Genomic DNA, 27,611 nt, shown 5'->3' with positions numbered 1-27,611 from the left:
TGGGTTTAGGATTGTGCTAGGGTTAGGGTTGGGCTAGGGTTAGGTGTGTGCTAGGGTTAGGGATGTGCTAGGATTAGGGTAGTGCTAGTGTTAGGATTGTGCTAGGGTTAAGGTTGTGCTAGGGTTAGGGTTGTGCTTGGATTAGGGTTGTGTTAGGGTTGTGCTGGGGTTAGGGTTGTGCTAGGGTTAGGGTTGTGCTAGAGCTAGGATTGTGCTAGGGTTAGGGTTGTGCTAGGGTTAGGGTTGTGCTAGGGATAGGGTTGCGCTAGGGTTAGGGTTGTGCTAGGGTTAGGGTTGTGCTAGGGTTAGTTGTGCTAGGGTTTAGGTTGTGCTAGGGTTAGGGTTGTGCTAGGGTTAGGGTTGCGCAAGGGTTAGGGTTGTGCTAGGATTAGGGTTGTGCTAGGATTAGGGTTGTGCTAGGGTTAGGTTTGCGCAAGGGTTAAGGTTATGCTAAGGTTAGGGTTGTGCTAGGCTTAGCGTTAGGGTTGTGCTAGGGTTAAGGTTGTGCTAGGGTTAGGGTTGTGCTAGGGTTAAGTATGAGCTAGGGTAAGGGATGTACTAGGGTTAGGGTTGTGCTAGGATTAGGGTTGTGCTAGGGCTATGGTTGTGCTAGGGTTAGGGTTGTGCTAGGGTTAGGGTTGCACTAGGGTTAGGGTTGTGCTAGGTTTAGTTGTGCTAGGGTTAGGGTTGTGCTAGGGTTAGGGTTGTGCTAGTGTTAGGGTTGTGTTAGGGTTAAGGTTGTGCTTTGGTTAGTGCTAGGGTTGTGATAGGGTTAGGGTTGTGCTAGGGTTGGGGTTAGGGTTGTGTTGGGGTTGGGATTTTTTCAAAAGTAAAGAAAAAAAAATGATGGCGATATAGCAGCTAGTGTTGAGTAGTGTTGAGCGATACCTTCCGATATCGGGAAATATCGGATCGAATTGGATCGGACCGATACCCAAAAAATATCGGATATCGCCGATTCCGGTACCGGAAACCAATGCAAGTCAATGGGACACAAATATCGGAATAAAAATAAACCCTTTCTTTCCTTGTAGGTTAATTCTACATGAAGGAAAACAACTAATAATAATGTAGAATGTGTTACATGAAAAGCCGGCAATTCAGCAGCGGCATACACCGGTACCCGACAATGTATAACAGAAAGAATAAAGCATCACACATAGATTAGATAGATAGAAACATGTCAGTCACATATATATGAAGTACAGTGACAGTGTTGCTTACTGTACTTGTGATTTAGTGTACAGGATTTATTAAAAAAAATAACAGTGTTTTCATGCACCGTCTCTTTAAAAAAGCCGGCCGGCAATTCAGCAGCGGTACCCAACAATTTAGAATAGAAAGAATAGAGAATCACACATAGTTTAGATAGATAGAAACATGTCAGTCACATATATAAGAAGTACAGTGATAGTGTTGATTACTGTACTTGTCATTTAGTGTTAAAATAAAGGATTTATTAAAAAAAAAATTGGCGTGGGGTTCCCCGTAATTTTAGTCTCTAGCGGAGGTTAAGCAGATGGCTGGGACAGATGTTTGAAGCCTGGGAAGGGGGTAATACCCACGGAGCTTCCCAGGCTACTAATATCAGCCCCCAGCTGAATACTTATCCTTTACTAGCTATTAAAATGGGGGACCCCCAAAAAAATGACGTGGGGTCACCACTATTTTAATAGCTAGCAAAGGCTAAGCAGACAGCTGATATTAATAGCCCAGGAAGGGTGCCATGAATATTGGCCCCCTCCCAGGCTAGAAACACCAGCCGTCAGCCGCCCCAGAAATGGCGCATCCATAGGATGTGCCAATTCTGGCACTTAGCCTCGCTCTTCCCACTGCCCTGTAGTGGTGGCAGTGGGGTAATAGGGCTGGGGTTGATGTCAGCTTATAATGCCAGCTGACATCAAGCCCAGGTTAGTAATGGAGAGGCGTCTATAAGACACCCCCATTACTAACCCCATAGTCAAAGTTAAAAAAAACACAAACACCCAGAATAAAGTCCTTTAATTGAAATAATGACACAATTCTTTATTGTTCTAAATTAAACCATACTTACCATCACGCCCATTCCAGCTGAAGCCAACAATCTCCTTTACCCACCTTCGGGGGTAATGGGGTTAAAGGGACTAAGGTTAAGTTCCCACGTAGCGTTTTTGTAGCGTTTTTGCGGCGTTTTTACGGCTGCAAAAACGCTTGTAAAACAGTCTGCCATGCAAAGCAATGTGAATTTGGATGTGCTGTGCACATGATGTGCTAATTTGCACGCCGAATTCGCATTGCGTTGCAAAACGCAGCATGACCATTTCTACCACGATTACGCTACAAATTCGCGGCCATTGAGAAACATTGAAACGCAGCAAACCCGTAGGTATATGTGGATTTGCTGCGTTTCAATTAAATTCAATGGCCGCGAATTTGCAGCGTAATCGCGGTGCGTGTGGTACCCGGGATGAAGAGGAGACTACAACTCCTCTTCATCCCGGCTACCACTCAGTGAAAAAAAGAAATAAAAAAGTTAAAAATAAACAAAACCTGTATATTCACCTGTCCTCTCTCCTTGACGTCCCGCGGTGTACTGTCAGGACCTGCGGTAACGTCATGTAGTCACCTGATGGTCACGCGACCGCTGACGTCGGCAGTCAGGTGATGGTCGCGTGACCATCAGCTGACTAAATGACGTCACCGCAGGTCCTAACAGTACACTGCTGGACGCCGAAGAGAGAGGACGCGGCCGGGAGCAGACTGGAGGAGACCGGATAGGTGAGTATACAGGTTTTTTTTTATTTTTAACGTTTTAATTCTCTTTTTTTTACTATAGATGCTGCATTTAAAGCATCAGTTGTTCACACATTATAAATCCATGCCGGTTGCATGGATTTATATTGTGTGACAAACTTGTCAAGCACTTTTCCAAGTGATGCTCAAAATCACTTGGAAAACTGCTTGAAAAAATGCATGCGAAAACGCATGTAAAAACGATGGAAAAACGCTTCTCTCTGGCAGAAAAAATGCATGTAAATCTGCATGCGTTTTTTTCTGCCAGAGAGAGGCAAAAACGCTCTGCATCAAATCTGCTATGTGGGCACATAGCCTAAAAGTAATTGGACAATTGTCTCAAAAGCTCTTTAATGAACTACATAGGCTACTCCCTCATTACTCCATCATCAATGAAGCAGGTAAAAAGTTTGGAGCTGATTCCAAGTATGGCATTTGCATTGGGATGCTGTGGCTATGAACCCACAACATGCAGACAAAGGAGTTCTCAATGAAAGAGAAACAGACCATAATTAGGATGGAAAAAAAGAAGAAATCCATCAATAATAGCAGAAATGTTAGGCGTGGCCACATCAACAAATTGGTACATTTTGCAAAAACAATGCAAACTGGTGAGCTTGGAAACTCAAAAGGCCTGTATGTCCATGGAAAACAGACAGTTTGGAGAAGGCTTTGAACGACTCATGATCCAAAGCACACCATTTCCTCTGTAAAACATTGTGGAGGCAGTGAGATGGCATTGGGCATGCATGGCTTCCAATGGCACTGGACCACTAGTGTTTATTGATGATATGACTGAAGACAGAAGCAACCAGATGAATTCTGAAGTATACAGGGCTATACTTTCTTCTCAGATTTAACCAAATGCAGCAAGGTTGATTTGGTGGTGCTTCACAGTACAGATGGACAATGACCCAAAATATACTGCGAAAGGAACCCAGAAATCGGTTGCAATTATTAAACATATCAAGTGATATTTTTGTTCAACCCCTTTAATTAAACCTGAAACCTACACTTCAATTGCATATCAGCTTTTTTATTTTAAATCAAAAATTGTTTCATACAGAGCCCAAATCACAAAGATTCAGCCAGTACCCAAATATTTCTAGACCTAACTCTCTCTCTCTCTCTCTATATATATATATATATATATATATATATATATATATACACTGTATATATAGATATACACATATCTTTATATACCCCGTATATACTTGTGTATAAGCCGACTTTTCAGCACATTTTTTATGCTGAAAAAGCCCCCACGGATTACACTTGAGTATACTTACTTGTACGTATTTCAGCTGTTGAAGGTTGTGGGGGGGTTGCAGCGGCGGAGGAGCTGTGCACAGGCAGTAGCCGGCTGCTGCAGCTATCACGTGTGCCCACCCCCATGGGTGTGGAGAGGAATGAATATTCCATTTCTTTAATAACGCACACTGTATCCGCAGCCACCAGCTTCCTGCTGCAGCTCAGCGAGCCTCTGTGCACGCTATTAGAGAGTACGAATAATCAAACTTCTCCACGCTCATAGTCCCGGCATGGAGAGGAGTGAATATCCCAGCAGCTCATCTCAGCATCTGAGGGCACATGGCAGTGATGTCATGCGCTGCTTACATGTTGAGATCAGCTGCTGGCAGAACAGGATGCAGTGCTGGAGCAGAGGGGAGGAAGGTGAGTAGAAGTGTTTATTTTTTTCATGTGTGCAGTGATAGGAGGTCATACTTACCAGGATGTGAATGGGGGGCCATGGATACCAGGATGGGGGCCATGCATACCAGGATTGGGGATGAGGGGTCCATGCATACAAGGACAGGAGTCCATGCATACCAGGATAGGGGGCTATGCATACCACGATTGGGGTCCATGTATACCAGGATTGGAGTCAAGGGTGCCATGCATACCAGTATTGGGGGATGAGGGGGCCATAGATATCATGATTGGGGATGAGTGGGCAATGCTTTCCAGGATGGGAAAATTTACCAGTAGCTGTTGCATTTCTCACCCTAGGCTTATACTCGAGCCAATACATTTTCCCAGTTTTATGTGGTAAAATTAAGTGCTTCGGCTTATATTTGTGTCGGCTTATACTCGAATATATACGGTATATATATACAGTGGGGAAAAAAAGTATTTAGTCAGCCACCAATTGTGCAAGTTCTCCCACTTAAAAAGATGAGAGAGGCCTGTAATTGACATCATAGGTAGACCTCAACTATGAGAGACAAAATGAGAAAACAAATCCTGAAAATCACATTGTCTGATTTGGAAATAAATTTTTTTTTAAATTTTGGTGGAAAATAAGTATTTAGTCAATTACAAAAGTTCATCTTAATACTTTATTGTATATCCTTTGTTGGCAATGACAGAGGTCAAACATTTTCTGTAAGTCTTCACAAGGTTGGCACACACTGTTGCTGGTATGTTGGCCCATTAATCTTTGCAGATTTTTTCTAGAACAGTGATGTTTTGGGGCTGTCGCTGGGCAACACAGACTTTCAACTCCCTCCAAAGGTTTTCTATAGGGTTTAGATCTGGAGACCTGCTAGGCCACTCCAGAACCTTGAAATGCTTCTTACGAAGCCACTTCTTCATTGCCCTGGTGGTGTGCTTGGGATCATTGTCATGCTGAAAGACCCAGCCACGTTTCATCTTCAATGCTCTTTCAGATGGAAGGAGGTTTGCATTCAAAATCTCACGATACATGGCCCCATTCATTCTTTCACGTACACAGATCAGTTGTCCTGGTCCCTTGGCAGAGAAACAGCCCCAAAGCATGATGTTGCCACCCCCATGCTTCACAGTAGGTATGGTGTTCTTTGGATGCAACTCAGCATTCTTTGTCCTCCAAACACGATGAGTTGTGTTTCTACCAAACAGTTCTACTTTGGTTTCATCTGACCAAATCACATTCTCCCAATACTCTTCTGGATCATCCAAATGCTCTCTAGCAAACTTCAGATGGGCCTGGACATGTAATGACTTAAGCAGGGGGACACGTCTGGCACTGCAGGATCTGAGTCCCTGGCGGCATAGTGTGTTACTGATGGTAGCCTGTGTAAAGTTGGTCCCAGCTCTCTGCAAGTCATTCACTAGGTCCCCCGTGTGGTTCTGTGATTTTTTCTCACCGTTCTGGAGATCATTTTGACTCCACGGGGTGAGATCTTGTGTGAAGCCCCAGATCAAGGGAGATTATCAAGGATCTTGTATGCCTTAAATTTTCTAATTATTGCTCCAACAGTTGATTTGTTCACACCAAGCTGCTTGCCTATTGCAGATTCAGTCTTCCCAGCCTGGTGCAGGGCTACAATTTTGTTTCTGGTGTCCTTCGACAGCTCTTTGGTCTTCACCATAGTGGAATTTGGAGTGTGACTGTTTGAGGTTGCAGACAGATGTCTTTTATACTGATAACAAGTTCAAACAGGTGCCAGTACTACAGGTAATGAGTGGAAGACAGAGAAGCCTCTTTAAGAAGAAGTTAAAGGTCTGTGAGAGACAGAAATCTTGCTTGTTTGTAATTGAACAAATACTTATTTTCCACCAAAATTTGAAAAAAATTTCTTTCCAAATCAGACAATGTGATTTTCAGGATTTGTTTTCTCATTTAGTCGCTCATAGTTGAGGTCTACCTATGATGTTAATTACAGCCCTCTCTCATCTTATTAAGTGGGAGAACTTGCACAATTGGTGGCTGACTAAATACTTTTGTTCCCCACTGTAACTATTTGATCTCTTGAAGTTTTTGTAAGTTTGCTCACTAACAAAGACATGAACAGTCTATAATTTTAAGGGTAGGTTAATTTTAACATTGAGAGATAGAATATCCAAAAAAATCAAGAAAATCACATTGTATAAATTAAATACATTTTTTTCATTTTGCAGTGAGAAATAAGTATTTGATCCCTCTGGCAAACAACACTTAATACTTGGTGGCAAAACCCTCATTGGCAAGCACAGCAGTCAGACATTTTTTGTAGTTGATGATGAGGTTTGTGCACATGTCAGGAGGAATTTTGGTCCACTCGTCTTTGCAGATCATCTCTAAATGATTAAGATTTTGAGGCTGTCGCTTGGCGACTCAGAGCTTCAACTCCCTTCATAAGTTTTCTATGGAATTAAGGTCTGGAGACTGACTAAGCCACTCCATGACCTTACCGTGCTTCTTTTTGAGCAACTCCTTTGTTGCCTTGGCTGTATGTTTTGGGTCATTGTCTTGCTGGAAGACCCAGCTATGACGCATTTTCAATGCTCTTACTGAGGGAAGGGGGCTGTTGGCCAAAATCTCACGAAACATGACCCCATCCATCTTCCCTTCAGTAATGTGCAGTCATCATGTCCCCTTTGCAGAAAAGCACCCCCAAAGTATAATGTTTTACCTAGCATGCTTCACGGTTGGGACGATATTCATAGGGTTGTACTCATCCTTCTTCTTCCTTCAAACACGGTGAATTGAGTTAATGCCAAAGAGCTAAATTTTTGTCTCAGCTTACCACAGCACCTTCTCCCAATAACTCACAGAATCATCCAGGTGTTCATTGGCAAACTTCAGATGGGCCTACACATGTGCCTTCTTAAGCAGGGGGACCTTGCGGGCACTGCAGGATTTTAAACCTTTAAGGCGTAATGTGTCACCAATGGTTTTCTTGGTGACTGTGGTTTCAGATGCCTTGAGATAATTTTCCCTGTGTAGATTTAGGCTGATCTCTCACCTTCTTCATGATCAAGGATACCCCACGATGTGAGATTTTGCATGGTGCCTTAGATCGATGTCGATTGACAGTCATATTGTATTTCTTCCATTTTCTTACTATTGCACCAACAGCTGTCTCCTTCTCACCCAGCATCTAACTTATGGTTTTGTAGCTCATTCCAGCTTTGTGCAGGTCTATGATCTTGTCCCTGACATCCTTAGAAAGCTCTTTGGTCTTGCCCATGTTGTAGAGGTTAGAGTCTGTCTGATTAATTGAGTCTGTGGACAGGAGTCTTTTATGCAGGTGACTATGTAAGAAAGCTGTCTTTAATGTAGGTTACGAGTTGATTAGGAACGTCTAACTGGTCTGTAGGAGCAAGAACTCATAATGGTTTGTAGGGGATCAAATACTTATTTCTCACTGCAAAATGCAAAAAAAATTATCTAATTTATACAATGTGATTTTCTTGATTTTTTGGGGGGATATTCTATATCTCAATGTTAAAATTAGCCTACCCTTAAAATTATAGACTGTTCATGTCTATTTCAGTGGGCAAACTTGCAAAAACAGCAAGGGATCAAATACTTATTTCCCCCACTGTATATCCTCTTGTTCCCTTGACTAAACTGGTGCATTTTGCAGAAAACTATTTTGATATGTTTATATAAACCGATATAAACCGGCTACTGAAATCCCCAAAACATTGAAAAATCTTCATCCATGTCTTTCATCCATATTCCCTCTGAACAAAAACAAAGTAAGCAGACAGATGTTCCTCTCATTCTGCCTGATCTTGTGTTTTTTTAAGTATACAAGATATGCCTCTCAATTAGATAAGGTGCAAGAATGTCAATCACTGAAAAGACACCAAGAAAAAATTCTTCTCTGATGTCAATTGTTGTTCACCTTGTCTCCCAAGACTCTCCACCACCAGCACTTCCACCTTCATGTTTTATACGAGTGCAGTGAAACCTTGAGCTGCCTCGCTGGCTGATTCTGGAGCCAGGAGAAAATGCTGAGTGTGGCTTTAGTTTGCCCTTCCCTGTTCGACCGACTGCAAATGAAAATCGTAAAATGTAAATTTATTGAGCAGTTCTTTCAAGGGAAAAAATGTATAATGAATTCAGCTATATAAATTATGAACACATTGCTACCTCACTGGAGTCAGCTTGAATCATTAACCCTATACACGTTACTCCTAAAGCATTAGCCAGTTAAATGACAGATTGTTTTAAAGAGCATTTGTTTCTATAAGGTTTATTACAGTTTAATGTAAATCAAGGTACTTTACCTGTCTCTTGCATAGCAAGATTAACTTTAGCTTTAAAGGGATTGTTTCGTATTAAAATAAAAAGAAATGAGAGAAATCAGCATGTATTAAAAAAGACATATTTACTCATTTGTCTAATTGCCCATTACTCTGCTGTAGTGATCACATGCCATTCATTCACGTGACTGCAACTAGTCACTTGCTTCAGTAATGATGGCTGCAAGTCCGAGACTAGACCACAGAGTCCAGTGAGGCTGCAGCTGTCACATAGATGTAAGTAATGGAATTGAGCAGGTGAGTATTGGTTACTTTTAGAAATGAGAGAATAAATTTGAGTGATACCTGTGCAGAATCCTCATGGGCCTCATTGAAGCTGCAACTCCCAGTCTAGCATGAGAGGCCTGCGAATTACAGCGAGAGTGGTGGCAATTGAACCCTTTGAAGCAAAGCTGCATGAAACCGCCATCGTTCTCTTTCCTTTCAATGCGCACTCCCTGCACTCTGTTCAGTTAGATCCTGCTTCAATGAATTGGAAATAAAGGACTGTTTGAACCGCATAACTGGTGAATGCTGCTTTTCTTCAATTTTCTTGGATGTCTTAAAGGGAATCTGTTAGCATATTTTTGTTACCTCACCTGAGAGCAGCATGATGTAGGCAAAGAGACCCTGAATCCAATGAGGTGTCACTTAGTTTACTGGGTGCAGTGGTTCTGGCACAATCAGAATTTTTAGATGTAGCATGCAGTAGAGCTGAGGAAGCTAATGCCACTCACACGAGGCTCTTTATGTACATTGTCTATAGATCAAAACTTCTAAAGTTTCGGATTTGCTGTTATTCAATAAATGTAATCTTTTCATTGCATCTGAGTGCCAAGTTTTATATCTACTGCAAGCGGACAAGAGACGTCCTGGAAGCCCCAGGCAGACATGTAGCAGACACAAACAAAGTCTTAATGAGGTCCTCGAAGCCGCAAGTGGACAAGTGACATCCTGAAGACAGCATACAGGTAGCAGACAGAACTCTGGAGTAACTAAAAAGTCTGAATACTATGGAAGCCACAGGTAGATAGAAGACATCCTGGAAGCCACAGGCAGAAAAGTAACAGAAGTCCTAGAAGACCAGGAACAGGTAGCAGACAGAACTCTGGAGTAACTAGAAAGTCTGAATACCATAGAAGCCACAAGCAGACAGGAGACATCCTGGAGACCAATGTTAGTTAGCAGTGGTACTAAATGCCACAGACAGGTAACTTGGGGACAGGAAACAACAGGCAACCAGGAGTCGTCCTGGAGACTATGGACAGAAACTGTGCACAGACAAACTAAAAGTCTTACTAGAAAGTTTTAATATCAAGACACAGGTGTGTGGATGCCTTATATAAGCCTAGGAAGTTCAACACATGGGAGCAAGTCATACGACTTGCAAAGCCCAACGCAGAGCACAAGAAAGTTTAGGGGGCAAGGATGTAGGAAGCAGAGCCCAGACCTGGGACAGGTGTGTAGCAACTGTATCGCTGCAATTGTACTGACCTGGAGACCTACCAGGTTTTTTTATTGCACTGTGAAGGCCGGAAAAATAAACCCCATAAACAATTGCGTTTTATGCAGAATTTCACCACATTTGGAATTTTTTCCCTTTTTCCAATACATTGAAATGTAAAATGAATGAAAACTATAACTCGTTCTGAAAAAAAAGCACTTATTTAGCTATGTCTATGGAGTTCTAAAAAAATGTAAGGCTTTTGGAAGAAAGTTATCAAAAAACAAAAGCACAAAAAGAGAAAAATAGCCCGGTCAGGAAGGGATTAAATAACATTCAGAAGTCTCAGAAATAATCACAATGAATTTGTTAGTTGTGAACTTGTCCCTAAACTACCTCACATCTACATTTATATTTTTAAATGGAGCAATTAAAAAAGTAGATAAGTATATTGCAACTGAAATATTTACTAAACTTTTTTTTTATTAAAGATGCTTTACAAGTCTTTTTCTGTTGTATATTTTTTTGGTGATACGTCTTCCTGAAATAATATGCAACATAATATTCTAATGTTGGGTTTTAAATTCTAGGACTATATATCAAGCTTAAATAAAGTAGAAAACTCTAATGAGATACATTGAATGGTTGTTTCCATGTTTTTGATATTTACACATTTCCTTGTTTCCTATTAGCTTCTTGTGCAATTCTCAGATGAGATATTCACAGAGAAATTTTCATGTGGGTGTTTTCACACAACCATATATAATGACATTGCCAGAAATCTAAATCTTTCAAAGATGTGTATAAATATTATGTTCTAAAATATGTATTTACTTTTTGATGTGATCTAATATCATATCGTATGTAATAGCATACAGTTTCATGCATTTAAAAAAATGTTTTGTAATTTTGGAAGATACTAATCCTGGTAGTCTAAGTAGTGGAACCTTGAAACATGAGAACACACAAGAGGGAGGTGTTAACATGCTTATTTCTTCCCAATATGCTCTTCAGGTCATCTCCCTCATTACCCTCAATTATATTCCTCTCTTTAAAGGTCCACACCATAAAACTCTTCAAGGCCTTCCACCTATAAGTGGCTGTTATATACTGCCCCTAGGCTAAACCCACCAGTTCCTGAATCACTTTGCTTCCTGTCTTGCCCATTTTCTATCCTGTGACATACCCACTTTCTTCATAGAAGACATTAACATTTCCATTGATAATCACATTGCTGCATCTGCCATTGCTCTTCTACGTCTAACCTCTTCTCAAGATCCCGACCTTTCACAACTTACTAACTCTTCTACACATGAAGATGGTAATACACTGGACCTGGCCTTCTACCAGATCTGTACAGGATATGACTTTACCAACTCATTCTTCTATTATTTTTTGTTAGAATTAGTCGCCCTTCTCCAACCACCTCTACATATCACATACACATAGAAATCTCCATGACATTAACACTCAGCAACTTATGAACTATTTACAGTCATTATTGTTCCCAATCTCCTCCCCTTCTTGTTTTGATTTAGCCGCAAAACATTATAGTAAGACACTAAAAAATGCCTCAGATGAAGCAGCACCCCTTACATGCAGAATTTACGTCAACACTGGAATCCACCATTAACATGTTTTCTTCAGCAGTGCTCTAGAAGTGCTCACTATTTTTGGAGAAACACACATTGACAGCAGACTTCATCCACTATAAGTTTAAGTTTTAAACATATAATTCTGCTCTTCAACTTGCCAAGAAAGCCTAATTCACCATCCTCAACTCATCACTTCATTATCGAATATCCAAAACAATCCTTTGACACATATTAATCCCTTCTCAGTCCTCAAGTGCAGGCCTCAATACTTGTTATCTCAGCACTGATGATCTGGCATCTTAATTAGAGATGAGCGAACGTTTTGATGTTCGGATTCGTCGATTAAACCCGAACATCAAAAAAAGGTTCATGTTCGGGCACCCGAGCCAAATGATGCCCAGAACATCAGTAGTTTCTCACGCATGACAGCGTGGAAAACAGGGGCTTTAATCGACGGTAACATATGTTTATTTCCCCTACCTAGATGAAAATACTTGCAATTTGCATATCTTCAGATGGTCTGTTCTAAATATGTGACCGTAATAGCCATGTAATTGCACACACCCCTCTTTGGTGGCTTTTTTTGAACTTTTTTTTTTTGTATTCATACCATGTATGTTGATTATCCCGTTATTACGTATGGTTGTCCTTAGGAAGGAGTCGATGGACTCTGAAACGTGTAGATAATAAACCTACATTTTTATCCATACTAATGGTTTGTCATGTCATGACTCCAGAGAGTGCAGAAACAACTTCCTTTCCCAGCATCTATCTCATTATTTCAAATAAAGTACTTTATTCTGGGTGTTTGTTTTTTTTTCTTACAATTTTACTATGGGTTAGTAATTGGGGCATGTTTTATACACCTCTCCATTACTAACCTGGGCTTCATGTCACCTGTCAATAATACAAGGCTGACATGAACCCCAACCATATTACTCAACTTGCCACCACATCAGGGCAAGTGGGAAGAGCAAGGCTAAGCATCAGAATTGGCATATCTTATTGATGCGCCATTTCTGGGGTGACTGAGAGCTGATTTTTTAGCCTCAGAGGCGGCCAATATCCATTGCCCCTTCCTAGGCTATTATTATCCGCCTGCAGCTGTCTGCCTAGCCTTTGCTGGTTATTAATTATAGGGTGATGCCGATATCAAGTTTTTGGGGGGTCCCCAATTTTAATAACCAGTAAAGGCTAAGTATACAGCTGTGAGCAGATAATAATAGCCTGGGAAACTCCATGGGTATTACCCTCTTCCCAAGCTATAAACATCAGCCCCAGCTGTCCGCTTTCCCTCTACTGGTTAATAAAATTGAGGGGGATCTCACGCCATTTTTTTCTGAAATGTAAGCATTTATTAATAAATTACATGTACAGTAGCCTATAAACACAAAGCACTGATTATATAGCTCACGTATTTCTATCTATCTATCCATATATCTATCCATTTATGCATATCTATCTATCCATCTATGCATATCTATCTATCTATATATCTATCCATCTATGCATATCTATGTATCCATACATCTATCTATCTATACATCTATGCATATTGATCTCTCTATCTAGCCATCTATCAATCTATACATATCTATCTATATATCTATGCATACCTATCTATCTATCTATCTATCTATGCATATCTATCCATCTATCTATGCATATCTATCCATCTATGCATATCTATCTGTCTATTCATCTATGCATATCTATCTATCCATCTATGCATATATATTTATCTATGCATGTCTATCTATCCATCCATGCATATCTATTAGTGATGAGCGAGCATGCTCGCTACTGCTTGGTAGTCGCCTGAGCACCTCACTGCTTGAGATGCTTGGAGAGTATTTCCTGGATGTTCGGGCAGGAGCTCGGGTCCCCACCCTGCATGTTTGGTGCTCTTTAGAGAGCCAATGAACATGCAGGGATTGCTTGCCATGCACTGTAATGCAGTAGCCATGTTGGTTGCTGCATTACAGTGATTGGCTGGCCGCATAGCGTCATCAAGTCTATATAAGACCTGGTGACGCTAGGCACATCATAGTCTAACCTTCTGACAGGCAGAGTAGGAAGAGGTGCTCCTGTGTGAGGGACAGAATTGGCGGTGTAATAGTTAGATATAGGTACTCCATGAGTATATATACAGTGGTGGCCAAAAGTATTGGCACCCCTGCAATTCTGTCAGATAATGCTCAGTTTCTTCCTGAAAATGATTGCAATCACAAATTCTTTGGTCTTATTATCTTCATTTAATTTGCTTGCAAGGAAAAAACACAAAAGAGAATGAAGCAAAAATCAAATCATTGATCATTTCACACAAAACTCAAAAAATGGGCCGGACAAAATTATTGGCACCCTCAGCCTAATACTTGGTTGCACAACCTTTAGCCAAAATAACTGCGAACAACCGCTTCCGGTAACCATCAATGAGTTTCTTACAATGCTCTGCTGGAATTGTAGACCATTCTTCTTTGGCAAACTGCTCCAGGTCCCTGATATTTGAAGGGTGCCTTCTCCAAACTGCCATTTTGAGATCTCTCCACAGGTGTTCTATGGAATTCAGGTCTGGACTCATTGCTGGCCACCTTAGAAGTCTCCAGTGCTTTCTCTCAAACCATTTTATAGTGCTTTTGGAAGTGTGTTTTGGGTCATTGTCCTGCTGGAAGACCCATGACCTCTGAGGGAGACCCAGCTTTCTCACACTGGGCCCTACATTATGCTGCAAAATTTGTTGGTAGTCTTCAGACTTCATAATGCCATGCACACGGTCAAGCAGTCCAGTACCAGAGGCAGCAAAGCAACCCCAAAACATCAGGGAACCTCGCCATGTTTGACTGTAGGGACCGTGTTCTTTTCTTTGAATGGCTCTTTTTTTTTCCTGTACACTCTATGTTGATGCTTTTTCACTAAAAGCTCTACTTTTGTCTCATCTGACCAGAGAACATTCTTCCAAAACGTTTTAGGCTTTCTCAGGTAAGTTTTGGCAAACTCCAGCCTGGCTTTTTTATGTCTCTGGGTAAGAAGTGGGGTCTTCCTGGGTATCCTACCATACAGTCCCTTTTCATTCAGACGCCGACGGATAGTACGGGTTGACACTGTTGTACCCTCGGACTGCAGGGCAGCTTGAACTTGTTTGGATGTTAGTCGAGGTTCTTTATCCACCATCCGCACAATCTTGCGTTGAAATCTCTCGTCAATTTTTCTTTTACGTCCACATCTAGGGAGGTTAGCCACAGTGCCATGGGCTTTAAACTTCTTGATGACACTGCGCACGGAAGACACAGGAACATTCAGGTCTTTGGAGATGGACTTTTAGCCTTGAGATTGCTCATGCTTCCTCACAATTTGGTTTCTCAAGTCCTCAGACAGTTCTTTGGTCTTTTCTTTTCTCCATGCTCAATATGGTACACACAAGGACACAGGACAGAGGTTGAGTCAACTTTAATCCATGTTAACTGGCTGCAAGTGTGATTTAGTTATTGCCAACACCTGTTAGGTACCACAGGTAAGTTACAGGTGCTGTTAATTACACGAATTAGAGAAGCATCACATGATTTTTCAAACAGTGCCAATACTTTTGTCCACCCCCTTTTTTAGGTTTGGTGTGGAAATATATACAATTTGGCTTTAGGACAATTCTTTTTGTGTTTTTTCATTGAAGACAAGTTAAATGAAGATAATAATACCAACAAATTTATGAGTGTAATCATTTTCAGGAAGAAACTGAGTATTATCTGACAGAATTGCAGGGGTGCCAATACTTTTGGCCACCACTGTATATATCCATCTGAACTAACAGTTCTTCTGAGGACTAATCCAGCTGCATATATTCAGTAGTGATAGCAGGAGTTAGGCAGGCAGAGAAATTTGTGAACACTATACAGCACAATAGTGTCTATTGCACGTTATGTCTGCTCCTGCTGTTACACATATCCGTAGACATAGCCCCAGATATCAGGGGCCAGGGCTAATTTTTTTTTTCATCTTAATCCTGATTATTTTCTAAAAAAGTAATAGTGTCCAACATTTTACTGCTCCATTTGCTTGTTAGCACTGCAGAATACAGCCAGATCTTTTCCATCATCAGACTTGATCCCATATTACAGCAATACAAGTCCAGCCATTTGTAGTGACTGTGGAAAATATTGTCCTCCATTTACAGTTTGTAGCAGTGTGTCAATGAAGCTATTCACGCATGGTCGCTGGAAATAATAGGAAACTACAAGCCCTCTATTTAAAACCGTGGGCATCCATCAGACGTATCACATATAACTGCTGTACAAATCCAGCCATTTGTAGTGACCTATAAAAATATTGTCCTCCATTTACAGCTTGTAGCAGTGTCAATGAAGCTATTCACATGTGGTCGCTGGCAATAATAGGAAACTACAAGCCCACTATTTAAAACCGTGGGCGTCCGTCAGATGTATCACATATAACTGCGGTACAAATCCAGCCATTTGTAGCGACCGTGGAAAATATTGTCCTCCATTTACAGCTTGTAGCAGCGTGCCAGTGAAGCTATGCAAATTGACTCTTCAGAGAGGAAGAGGACTAGAACTCTAGTGCCACCTACAGGAAGTAGCAATCCTAGAAGTCAACAGTGATCCTTTAACGAGCCTTATCACATGACTTAGGATAAAAAGCCAAGACCAGAAACTCAATTTGCAGACACTGTGTTTCGGGGTACTGCCCCTCGTCAGTGCAAAGTGTGAGTTCTGGTTTGGCTGGATGAGAGGCGTCAGACCGGTATCTAGGGGTAATATTTCTCCTTTCAGAGAATGACGGGTTAAGCTCGTCAGGTGAGGAGACTTTTAAAGTCGCAATGCTCCTCTGGGAAATATGCAAATTGTTTCTTCATAGAGGAAGAAGACTAGAACTCTAGTGCCACCTACAGGAAGTAGCAATCCTAGAAGTCAAAAGTGACCTTTTAACGAGCCTTATCACATTACTTAGGATAAGAAGCCAAGACCAGAAACTCAATTTGCAGACACTGTGTTTCGGGGTATTGCCCCCCATCAGTGCAAAGTGTGAGTTCTGGTTTGGCTGGATGAAAGGCGTCAGACCGGTATCTAGAGGTAATAATTCTCCTTGCTGAGAGTGATGCAATTTACACGTTGTTGCTGGCAATAATAGGAAACTACAAGCCCGCTATTTAAAACCATCAGCGTCTGTCAGACGTATCACATATAACTGAGGTATAAATCCAGCCATTTGTAGCGACCGTGCAAAATATTATCTTCCATTTAAAATGGGCAAAGCACATGCCAAGGGACAGGGAAGTGGACGTGATGGTGATGATGCATGCAGAGTTCGAGGTCGTGGGCAAGCTGAAATTGTGCCACAACAAACACCCACATCTTGTCGCCCGACCTTCCTGTCCCAATTACTAGGGGACAGCAGCACACCACTATTGAATCCAGAGCAGTGTCGAAAGGTTGTTGGTTGGATAGCAAATAATGCTTCCAGTCACTTTGTCACCATCATCCTGTCTTCCACACAGTCAAGTCTCAGTAGTAGAGATGAGCGGTGTTCGACTAGAACTGTTCGCCAATCTCAAATTCGAGCTGTTTTGGGCGGTGTTCGAGTTGTTCGACGAACCCGAACGATTTGCAAAAAATTCGGCTGTTCGAGGTTATGTTCGATAACTGTTCGTGCACCAAAAGCGTGTCCTGCATGTCTGGCGCTATTTAGAGCACCAATCATGCAGGGATTGTCTGCCACTCACTGTAATGCCACAGCCATGGTGGTTGTGGCATTACAGTGATTGCCCAAATCGATGGGAACAGTGCCCACAGTGAAACATGAAAAGCCGGCAATTCAGCAGCGGCATACACCGGTACCCGACAATTTAGAACCGAAAGAATAGAGCTTCACACATAGATTAGATAGATAGAAACATGTCAGCCACATATATATGAAGTACAGTGACAGTGTTGCTTACTGTACTTGTCATTTAGTGTAAAGGATTTATCAAAAAAAATAATAGTGTTTTCATGCACCGTCTCTTTAAAAAAGCCGGCCGGCAATTCAGCAGCGGTACCCGACAATTTGGAATAGAAAGAATAGAGAATCACACATAGATTAGATAGATAGAAACATGTCAGTCACATATATATGAAGTACAGTGACAGTGTTGCTTACTGTACTTGTCATTTAGTGTAAAGGATTTATTAAAAAAAATATTAGTGTTTTCATGCACTGTCTCTTTAAAAAAGCCGGCCGGCATTTCAGCATCTGTACCCGACAATTTAGAATAGTGATAGTGTTGATTACTGTACTTGTCAGTTAGTGTTAAAATAAAGGATTTATTTAAAAAAAAATTGGCGTGGGGTTCCCCGTAATTTTAGGCTCTAGCGGAGGTTAAGCAGACGGCTGGGGCAGATGTTTGAAGCCTGGGAAGGGGGTAATACCCACGGAGCTTCCCAGGCTACTAATATCAGCCCCCAGCTGAATACCTAGCCTTTACTAGCTATTAAAATGGGGACCCCCCCCAAAAAAATGACATGGGGTCCCCCCTATTTTAATAGCTAGCAAAGGCTAGGCAGACAGCTGGGGGCTGATATTAATAGCCCAGGAAGGGTACCATGAATATTGGCCCCCTCCCAGGCTAGAAACACCAGCCGTCAGCCGCCCCAGAAATGGCGCATCCATAGGATGTGCCAATTCTGGCACTTAGCCTCGCTCTTCCCACTGCCCTGTAGCGGTGGCAGTGGGGTAATAGGGCTGGGGTTGATGTCAGCTTATAATGCCAGCTGACATCAAGCCCAGGTTAGTAATGGAGAGGCGTCTATAAGACACCCCCATTGATAACCCCATAGTCAAAGTTAAAAGAAAACACAAAAACCCAGAATAAAATCCTTTAATTGAAATAAAGACACAATCCTTTATTGCTCTAAATTAAACCATACTTACCACCACGCCCATTCCAGCTGAAGGCAACGATCTCCTGCAATAAAAGTAAAATAATAAAGCAACCTCATCCTTACCTTTCCATGGTTCCCACGATGGCTTCAGCTCTGCTACATCGAGATGACAGGCTGGACCGCAGCAGAACGCTGCCATCCAGCCTGTCATCCCGCGGACACTGAGAAGCGCAGGCATGCTTGCGCTCCTCAGTGTCTCGCTGTGACGGCATCCAGATGAGCCGACAATAAACTCGGCTCACCTCATGCACGTCACTGACAGCGTGGGAGAATTCTCCTGCACTCAGCGCTTCAGCGTGAGAATTTTCCCACGCTGTCAGTGACGTGCATGAGGTGAGCCGAGTTCATTGGACATGAATGAGCTCACCTCATGCACGTCACTGACAGCGTGGGAAAATTCTCACGCTGAAGCGCTGAGTGCAGGAGAATTTTCCCACGCTGTCAGTGACGTGCATGAGGTGAGCTCATTCATGTCCATTGAACTCAGCTGACCTCATGTACGTCACTGACAGCGTGGGAGAATTCTCACGCTGAAGCGCTGAGTGCAGGAGATTTCTTCCACGCTGTCAGTGACGTACATGAGGTGAGCTGAGTTCATTGGACATGACCTCGGCTCATCTGGATGCCGTCACAGCCAGACACTGAGGAGCGCAAGCAAGCCTGCGCTTCTCAGTGTCTGCGGGATGACAGGCTGGATGGCAGCGTTCTGCTGCGGTCCAGCCTGTCATCTCGATGTAGCAGAGCTGGAGCCATCGTGGGAACCATGGAAAGGTAAGGATGAGGTTGCTTTATTATTTTACTTTTATTGCAGGAGATCGTTGGCTTCAGCTGGAATGGGCGTGACGGTAAGTATGGTTTAATTTAGAACAATAAAGAATTGTGTCTTTATTTCAATTAAAGGACTTTTTTCTGGGTGTTGTGTTTTTTTTAAATACTTTACTAGAAATTCATAGTGGTCATGTCTAATATTGGCGTGACCCCATGAATTTCGGGCTTAGGGTCAGCTGATAATGCCAAGCTGGCCCTAACCCCTTTATTACCCAGTGAGCCACCGCACCAGGGCCCTGGATGAGTTGGGTACAGCGCCAGAAGATGGCGCTTCTATGAATGCGCCATTTTCTGGGGTGGCTGCGGACTGCAATTTGCAGCTGGGGGGACCCAGAAAGCTTGGGCCTCCCTGCGCTGCAGATTCCAGCCCCCAGCTGCCTAGTTGTACCTGGCTGGACACAAAAATAGGGCGAAGCCCCACGTATTTTTTTTTTTCATTATTTCATGAAATTCATGAAATAATTAAGAAAAAAAGGGCTTCCCTACATTGTTGTGTCCTGCCAGGTACAAATAGGCAGCTGGTGGTTGGGGGCAGCCCGTTCCTGCCTGCTGTACCTGGCTGGACACAAATATAGTGCGAAGCCCCACGTCAATTTTTTTTTAAATTATTTCATGAAACTAGATGGTGGCCCGATTCTAACGCATCGGGTATTCTAGAATATGTATGCGGCAGACCCGGCGCAATCAGCAGAGCGGTGTTTAAATTTGGCGCCAAAATCGCTGACTGGTCGCGGCCAGCAACCGCGACCAATCAGCAAAGCGGTGTTGAAATTTGGCGACTATATCACTGATTGGTCACGGCCGGCGGTCGCGAATAATCAGCAGAGCAGGGTTTAAATTTTGCGCCAATAATGCTGATAGGTTGTGGTCGCGACCAATCAGCAAAGCGGTGTTTAAATTTGGCGCCAATAATGGTGATTGGTTACGAACTCGACCATTCAGCAGAGCGGTGTTTAAATTTGGCGGCAACAATGTTGATTAGTCGCGGCCGGCGGTCGCGACCAATCAGCAGAGCGGGGTTTAAATTTGGCGCCAATAATGCTGATTGGTCGCAATCGCCGGCCGCGACCAATCAGCAGAGTGGTGTTTAAATTTGGCGTCAAAATCGCTGATTGGTCGCGGAAGGCAACTGTGACCAATCAGCAGAGCGGGGATTAAATTTGGCGCCAATACTGCTGATTGGTCGCGGCCGGCAACCGTGACCAATCAGCCGAGCAGGGTTTAAATTTGGTGCCAATACTACTGATTGGTCGCGGACGGCGACCGCGATCAATCAGCAGAGCGGTGTTTAAATTTGGCGCCAATAATGCTGATTAGTCGCGGCCGGCATCCGCGACCAATTAGCAGAGCGGGGTTTAAATTTGGCGCCAATCTCGCTGATTGGTCGCGGCTGGACTCCGCGACCAATCAGCAGAGCGTTGTTTAAATTTGGCGCCAATCTCACTGATTGGACGCGTCTGGCGTCCGCGACGAATCAGCAGAGCGTTGTTTAAATTTGGCGCCAAGCTCGCTGATTGGTCGCGGCCGCTATTTAAATGTGGCGCCCAAATCGGTGATTGGTCGCGGGCAGCGTCCGCGACCAATCAGCTAATCGTATTGGTGAGGACCGGGGAGCGCCGCTGCCTGGTCGGATACTTCCGTTGCGAGAAGCCGGGAGATGAGCGACTGCTCGCAGCAGAAGTATCCCGACCCGCAGCGCCGCTCCCCGGTCCTCCCTTCACACCCTAGCCGCTGATGTCCCCACAGTATTCGCATGGTGTTACAAAGATCCGGACATTTGTGTTAAAAATCGCTGATTGGTCGCTGGCGCTGCCCGCGACCAATCACCGATTTGGGAGCCAAATTTAAATATCGGCCGCAACCAATCACCGATCTTGGCTCCACATTTAAACACCGTTGTGCTGATTGGTCGCCGACGCTGGGCGCGACCAATCACCGATTTTGGCGCCACATTTAAATAGCGTCCGCGACCAATCAGTACAGCGGTGTTTAAATGTGGAGCCAAGATGGGTGATTGGTCGCGGAGGATATTTAAATTTAGCGCCCAAATAGGTGATTGGTCGCGGCTGATATTTAAATTTGGTGCCCAAATCGGTGATTGGTCACGGGCAGCGCCAGCGACCAATCAGCGATTTTTAACACAAATGTCCGGACCTTTGTAACACCATGCGGATACTGTGGGGACATCAGCGGCTAGGGTGTGAAGGGAGGACCGGGGAGCGGCACTGACATCCAATTGGTCGCGGCCGCTATTTAAATGTGCCGCACAAATCGGTGATTGGTCGCCGTCTTGACCGCGACCAATCACTGATCTTGCCGCCAAAGTTAAACACTACTGTGCTGATTGGTCGCGGACGCTGCCCGCGACCAATCACAGATTTGTGCGTCAAATTTAAATATCGGCCGCGACCAATCACCGATCTTGGATCCACATTTAAACAACGCTGTGCTGATTGGTCGCGGCCGATATTTAAATGTGGCGCCCAAGTCGGTGATTGGTCGCGGTCTTGGCGCGCGACCAATCACTGATCTTGCCGCAAAGTTAAACACTACCGTGCTGATTGGTCGCGGACGCTGCCCGCGATCAATCACCGATTTGTGCGCCAAATTTAAATATCAGTCTTATGCACGTCACTGACAGCGTGGGAATATTCTCCTGCACTCAGCGCTTCAGCGTGAGAATTCTCCCACGCTGTCAGTGACGTACATGAGGTGAGCTGAGTTCATTGGACATGACCTCACCTCATGCACGTCACTGACAGCGTGGGAAAATTCTCCTGCACTCAGCGCTTCAGCGTGAGAATTCTCCCACGCTGTCAGTGACGTGCATGAGGTGAGCCGAGTTCATTGTCGGCTCATCTGGATGCCGTCACAGAGAGACACTGGGGAGCGCAAGCATGCCTGCGCTTCTCAGTGTCTGCGGGATGACAGGCTGGATGGCAGCGTTCTGCTGCGGTCCAGCCTGTCATCTCGATGTAGCAGAGCTGAAGCTGTCGTGGGAACCATGGAAAGGTAAGGATGAGGTTGCTTTATTATTTTTCTTTTATTGCAGGAGATCGTTGGCTTCAGCTGGAATGGGCGTGATGGTAAGTATAGTTTAATTTAGAACAATAAAGAATTGTGTGCTTATTTCAATTAAAGGACTTTATTCTGGGTGTTTGTGTTTTTTTTTTTTAACTTTGACTATGGGGTTAGTAATGGGGGTGTCTTATAGACGCCTCTCCATTACAAACCTGGGCTTGATGTCAGCTGGCATTATAAGCTGACATCAACCCCAACCCTATTACCCCACTGCCACCGCTACAGGACAGTGGGAAGAGCGAGGCTAAGTGCCAGAATTGGCGCATCCTATGGATGCGCCATTTCTGGGGCGGCTGACGGCTGGAGTTTCTAGCCTGGGAGGAGGCCAATATTCATGGTACCCTTCCTGGGCTATTAATATCAGCCCCCAGCTGTCTGCCTAGCCTTTGCTAGCTATTAAAATAGGGGGGACCCCACGTCATTTTTTTGGGGGGATCCCCCATTTTAATAGCTAGTAAAGGCTAGGTATTCAGCTGGGGGCTGATATTAGTAGCCTGGGAAGCTCCGTGGGTATTACCCCCTTCCCAGGCTTCAAACATCTGCCCCAGCCGTCTGCTTAACCTCCGCTAGAGCCTAAAATTACGGGGACCCCCACGCCAATTATTTTTTTAATAAATCCTTTATTTTAACACTAAATGACAAGTACAGTAATCAACACTATCACTGTACTTCATATATATGTGACTGACATGTTTCTATCTATCTAATCTATGTGTGATCCTCTATTCTTTCTATTCTAAATTGTCGGGTACAGATGCTGAATTGCCGGCCGGCTTTTTTAAAGAGACGGTGCATGAAAACACTAATATTTTTTTAAATAAATCCTTTACACTAAATGACAAGTACAGTAACCAACACTGTCACTGTACTTATTATATATGTGATTGACATGTTTATAACTATCTATGTGTGAAGCTCTATTCTTTCTGTTATAAATTGTCGGGTACCGCTGCTGAATTGCCGGCCGGCTTTTTTAAAGAGACGGTGCATGAAAACACTATTATCTTTTTAAATAAATCCTTTACACTAAATGACAAGTACAGTAAGCAACACTGTCACTGTACTTCATATATGTGTGACTGACATGTTTCTATCTATCTAATCTATGTGTGATGCTCTATTCCTTCTTGTCTAAATTGTCGGGTACCGGTGTATGCTGCTGCTGAATTGCCGGCCGGCTTTTTTAAAGAGAGCGTCTTCTGAGCAGTTTGTCAGCTTTTGGACACCTTTGAAGGTGTTTTCTATGTGTTTCTATGTGTTTTTGTTTGCCTGCCATTGGTTTTAACGGTGTTCGACGGTGTTCTAAGGTGTTCGACGAACAGTTCGATGAACAGTTCCTCGAACATCCCGGTGTTCGACGAACCGAACCGAACCCGAACACTACGGGGGTGGCTCAACACTACTCAGTAGCCCTGAGTCTGGACCACATATTCCTCACCCTGATCCTCCTTCCTCCTACAATGCCGAGTGCCCAGAGACAACTGATCCCACATTTGGACACTCTGAAAAGCTGTTCACTTTTCCATTTATAGATTCCTCTGGCCTCTCACCCAGTCAGGTTCAAGCGAGGCAAGAGGAGATCGCATGTAGTGATGCCCAAATATTTAAGCAGCCACGGTCACACAAAGGGGACAGTGGGAAAGTGCATTTACTGTCACAAGAGGTGGATGATGATGAGACACAATTGCCAGAAAGTCAGGAGGAGGACCAGGGTGTGAAAGTGGAAGATGAGGTTGTGGATGATGAAGTCACTGACCCAACCTGGAAAGGTAAGATGCAGAGCAAGGACAGCAGCACATGGGGGAGGGAGGCATAGCACCACAATAGGCAGGAGCAAGCAGTGTGGTGGCCATAGACACAACACAGGCAACTGATCCCCGGAACACCAACACTACGGAAGTAGCCAGTACAACCGTTAGGTCTTCCCGAGTCTGGTTCTTTTTTAAAGACTGTGCACATAACCCCAAAAAGGCCATTTGCACCATCTGCCAGGGCAGCATCACCAGGAGTAGCAAAACTAGCAGCCTGACCGCCACCAGCATGCTCAGGAAGAAGATAGCAAAGCACCCAACTAATTGGGCCAAGCGCCAGGGTCCAGAAACAGTGTCTGCGGTTGACACAACTGCTTGTTCTGCTGTTGTGCGTGCACGCCAATCCCCTGTCCATGGCGCATGCAAAGATGCCTCCTACCCTGCACCTATTGTTGCACCCTCGAAACTACCACCATCAGTGTCTACGTCCACGTCCCTGTCCCAGCGCAGCATTCAGCAGTCCCTGCCTCAGTCCTTGGAGCACAAGTGTAAATACGCAGCCAGCGCCCCACATGCCACACTGCTAAACTCACACATTTCGCAAATGCTTGCGCTCAAAATGTTGCCTTTTAGGTTCATGGAGAAAGAAGCTTTCCGCAACCTGATGGCGGCGGCCGTTCCTTGGTACTCGGTCCCCAGCCACCACTATTTCTCCCGGTGTGCCGTCCCCGCATTACACAAGCACGTGTCCCAGAACATTAGCCATGTCCTCAGCAATGCAGTTAAAGTTCACCTAACCACGGACACGTGGACAAGTGCTTGTGGGCAGGGACAGTACAGCTCACTGACAGCAAACTGGGTTAATATAGCGGGACCCAGTCAGACTTTGGGATGGTATGCGTCCTCCCAACGCCGAGGATTGCAGGGTTGCCCCGACATTCTACAGCTCCTGCACCTTCTACTCTTCAGCCTCCAACTCCGAAATGAACACATCAGTTGGAAGCTGGAAGCACTGCAGCACTGCCTCGGCCAAGCGGCAACAAGCTGCGCTGAAGCTAATATGCTTAGGTGACAAACCGCACACCGCTGAAGAGTTGTGGACAGCTCTGAAAGAGCAGGCAGATCTGTGGCTGTCACTGCTGAACCTACAGCCAGGCATGGTCTGTGTGACAATGGCAGGCACCTGGTGGCGTCTCTGAAGCGAGGCGAGCTCATACAAGTGCCATGCCCGGCCCATGTGCTCAATCTCATGGTTCAGCAGTTTCTCAAAGCCTACCCGGATCTCCCGGATCTACTTGTCAAAGTACCCCGCATGTGTGCCCATTTTAGAAGGTCAGCTACAGCTTCCACCGCCCTTGCCGTGCTTCAGCAGCGTTTGCAGTTTCCAGCTCACCGACTGCTGTGCGATGTCCCCAAATCTTGGAACTCAAGGTTGCATATGTTAGGAAGGATTTGTGAGCAGCACAGGGCAGTTGTTGAGTACCAGCTTCAAAAAGTCCGTCGGTATTCAGGTCAGCCTCCACACATAGGACCTCAAAAGTGGGCGTGGATGTCAGACACCTGTGCCGTCCTCCAAAACTTTGAGAACTCCACCAAGATGGTGATCGGCAATGACACCATAATTAGTGTCACTATCCCGTCTTCTGAAATGATCACTGCTCACAATTAAAGAGGAAGCATTGCAGGCGGAGCACGATGAGATGGAGCAACGAACCATACAGGGTGATTACACACTGCCCGGACTCATCACATCCCAATAGTAAGTAATGTACAAAAAAATAGATTTCAGCTCACCTGTGTCAGCCTGCTTGGTCCACTTTCTCATGAGGCACGGTGCTCGGATTGCAAAGGCATTAGGCAGTGATGAAAGGGTAGTTATCCATGTGTAATTGAGCTTCTGAACAGTGATGTCGGTGGGCGGCTACTTTCTCCACATGCCTTAAAAGTTTTTCCATTTCAACATTGTATTATGCTATGAATAAGGATCTACGCATCCGAAACGCGTAAGCCTCTGTACGCTTTTATTTGCACTATGGTTTCATGTTTTTAATTTTTTCACATCCCAATGTGGATTGGGTGACAATGAGGAGGATGAGGAGGAGGAAGAATAGAAGCTAGTTTGATGCGCTATAGACGGTATTACCCACACAACTATTAAGGGTCAAAGTTGCCTCCTAAACTGCTAAGAGTAGTGATGAGCGAGCACTATAATGCTCGGGTACTCGTTGTTCGAGTTGAGCAAATTGGAATGCTCGAGTGCTCGGTCCGAGTAACGAGCCTAATATAAGTCTATGTGAAACTCGAGCATTTTTCCGGCGGCTCCCCCCGCGGTCTGCAGAGGGCCTAAAAATTGCACAAATCGATGGGAACAGTGCTCAAATGACATGGGAACAGCGCTGAGAAGACCCCTGGAAGCATTTCTGACTCCCATGTCACTGCTGTCAACAAATTTGTCAGAGGTATTACGCCACTTTTACGGACTCACAAGAAAACATACAAAAACTAAACCAAAATGGATTTTCCTGGGCAATATGTTAAGGAACATCCTTTCCAGGGTAATGACTTGTATATAAGGCAAAATAAATAACCAAAAACAAAAATGAGAAACCAGGGAGATCCAGCGGGGCAAATCTTATAAAATCAATTAATTTTATTAGGTCATGAAAAATTTCAGTAAGACACCTTGGGAGGAAACCAGCAAATGCGTTTCAAACTACACTGTGTTCCGAATTATTAGGCAAATGAGTATTTTGATCACATGATATTTTTTATACATGTTGTCCTACTCCAAGCTGCTTAGGCTTGAGAGCCAACTCCCAATTAAGTAAATCTGGTGATGTGCATCTTTGTAATGAGGAGGGGTGTTGACTAATGACATCAACACCCTATATAAGGTATGCTTAATTATTAGGCAGCTTCCTTTCCTTTGGCAAAATGGGTCAGAAGAGAGATTTGACGGGCTCTGAAAAGTCCAAAATTGTCTTGCAGAGGGATGCAGCAATCTTGAAATTTCCAAACTTTTGAAGCGTGATCACCAAACAATCAAGCGTTTCATGGCAAATAGCCAACAGGGTCGCAAGAAGCGTGTTGGCCAAAAAAGGCGCAAAATAACTGCCCATGAATTGAGGAAAATCAAGCGTGAAGCTGCCAAGATGCCATTCGCCACCAGTTTTACCATATTTCAGAGCTCCAACATTACTGGAGTATC

Source organism: Phyllobates terribilis, unplaced genomic scaffold (assembly GCF_046119375.1).
Source record: "Phyllobates terribilis strain yellow unplaced genomic scaffold, ASM4611937v1 Scaffold_2__4_contigs__length_985480577, whole genome shotgun sequence".
NCBI lineage: Eukaryota > Metazoa > Chordata > Amphibia > Anura > Dendrobatidae > Phyllobates > Phyllobates terribilis.
Note: the sequence above shows the minus strand (reverse complement) of the source record.